This window comes from Aptenodytes forsteri, unplaced genomic scaffold, assembly GCF_000699145.1.
Source record: "Aptenodytes forsteri isolate BGI_AS27 unplaced genomic scaffold, ASM69914v1 Scaffold155, whole genome shotgun sequence".
Taxonomy (NCBI): domain Eukaryota; kingdom Metazoa; phylum Chordata; class Aves; order Sphenisciformes; family Spheniscidae; genus Aptenodytes; species Aptenodytes forsteri.
In genome coordinates this window covers 1,849,497-1,852,199 of record NW_008794446.1, presented here as the reverse complement: position 1 = coordinate 1,852,199, position 2,703 = coordinate 1,849,497, and positions in this window count along the sequence as shown.

Below are 2,703 nucleotides of genomic sequence, written 5' to 3'. Positions count from 1 at the left end.
AAATTGGGATTCTTACGTGTTAACTGCTGGGTTTTGTCTGTGACAAACAACTTCTGCATTACTGGTAAGGTAAAATCAGTTTGATCCAGAGGTTTTATGGTAGTTGCTCCAGAATAGTTCCTATTTCATAGTATATGTAGGCACTAATTGATGGTTCATTTGAATGTGAATAAAAGTCTGGAGAACTGGTTTGAAACAAATTTACAGAATTGCCTGGAGCTCAACTTGCAATGTTACAAATGCCTGATTTTAATAGGTATGCCGGTGAAACAGACACCTACATCCATATGACTTGCACATTAACAAAATCCTCATCTGTCATATTTTAAGCTGCCTGTGATTCTTATCTTGGCAAAACTCACTGAAGACAATATGAGGTTTGTTTGAGTGGAAGTCACAGTATCAGACCCAAAAGGTTAAGATGTCTGTGTATTCACCCCAGTTGTGTGCAAAATGTGAGTAAAGTTAACATTGGCTAATTTAGGGAAATCTCTATGGAGAAAGGAAACATAGTAAGTGGTTGACATCACTACCTGGATATGAAAAGGGAGGGGGATGCTGGTTCTTGTCCTCTTCACAATCTTAAGGCTTAGTTCTCATTTACTTTCCAGCCTGCGGCTGTCTAACATAAAAGGCCAGTAGTTTATAGTCACAGGAAAATGTGTATTTGGCAGTGATACTGTTTGAATTATAATACGATGAAACTGCCTGTGTGGGGTGGTTTTGTTATGACAACTGAAGCTACAAAGATTAGGTAAAATTTCTGTTATAAAGCGGGAGAGAGAAAATTACAGCGAAGGGCATCTTAAGTGCTTAAACAACAGTTTCTTCAGGCTTTGATATGCAATTTTAATAGTTGTCCAAGGTCAACACAGAGATGGCAGGATCATCCTTCAAAAGAATTTGTTTCATTTTATGACACATACCATAGTGTCCTGAATCATTAAAAGCATTCAATTTGGGGATACCTGACAGCTTGTTTGACTGAAGTTCCGGACCTAGTTTAACAATCTTTTGTCGTGGAACATGACTGTATACTATATAAAATGTGCAGTATGTCAGGTTTATAATATAGGTGTGTATAAAAAATATTTAGTTGATAGAAAAGAGTTCTGTTAATAGGCAAAAATCAACATCTTGGCTCAGATAAATTCAAATAATTCTAAATATTAGTACTAAATATAATTCTCTGTCAGCTGCAGAATTACTGCACTGTTATCAATAATTCAACTTACTCACCCACAGACAAACATACCTCCTTCCATAAGACCAGCAGCCATCCAAAACACATTAAAAAGATAGTAACATACATCTAGATATTGCTGCAATTGTTTTGAGAAGAGCACTATCATGCTCATGTTATAAAAGCCCCTCGACCACCGAGATCACTCCTCTAGAGAAAAATGGATTGGCTCTTTGAATGACCTAAGTACTTGGTGCAATACAGTCTCTTCCCCCCACTGATCATTCAGCTAAACACGGAACATGCAGAAAATGATTAACCATTATAACCCATGATGGAGGAAGATCATCCTCTGAATGAAATTTCAGCATGCACAGCTTCATTCTACAGGAACTGCCCAACTTCTCTCTCAAGTTACTTCACAGACTTATCATAAGAAAGTTAATTGTGGGCAAATATTCTTAATTCTCTGTTTCTATGGCAGGCCAGGAGATAAGGCAGGCTTATGCGGTCAAAGGCTTTTCTATTTTTTCCCAGTAATTTCTATTAAATCTATTAAAAGATATTACCTTTCTGTACAAGTCTTCCTTTGCTTATTTAAGGGGGTAACACTTAAATCATAATAGCCAGAACACCACCACTACCAGTCAAAGATACTAAACTGTAGTCAATAGAGAGGAATGGACTACTCCAAAAAGTTTCACCTCAGCCACCTTTAACATCTGTGCTAGAATGAAATGAATTTTAACTCCTACTTTTTAAACTCATAGTTCTTAATATAGAAATCAAACATGTGGACTCAAACAACTGTGTCATGAAAACTAGAATCTGATACTCTCTCACTTTCTATCCAGTTGAGAACATTGCACCATCAGCTGAATAACCTTAACTCCAGCACCAACCCAGTGATCCCTGCTCTTTCAGCCATCAATGTTTTCCACAGGCTACACTAGTAAAATGCCTGTATTGCAAATGCCAAAATGCACACAAGCCACAGTGCAAAAGAGTTTTACTGAGAAGCCATTAGCCATCCTTTCTGAAAGTCTAAGAACAGGGAGAGAGAGGAAGGGAAACAAATTTCTGTTGCAATTTTTTATAACAACAGGGCTGTGTTACCAGAAGAAAAAAAAACAACCAACAAACCAACCACAATGTTACATGTGTCCTAACAAGAAAATTTGTATTTGTAGGGCATTTGTAGGACAGGAGGAGTAAAATAACTTAGCCTGGATTTGATCTCTTATCCACTAAGTAGCTTCCATTCTGTTTTCTTTTTCAAATAAAGCAGTGTCAGGTATATTTCCCTACTTATTTCATTAACAGAATATATAAGCACTTGACTGTACTGGAATTTTAGTGGTCTGTAATTAAAACATGGCAATATACATTAGAGTCGATAACCAGCATAGACACAGTTTAAAGTTAAAGTTAAAGAAAAAGGAAAGGGAAAGGGAAAGGGAAAGGGAGGGAAAGGGAGGGGAAGGAAAGGGAAGGGAAGGGAAGGGAAAAGGGAAGGGAAG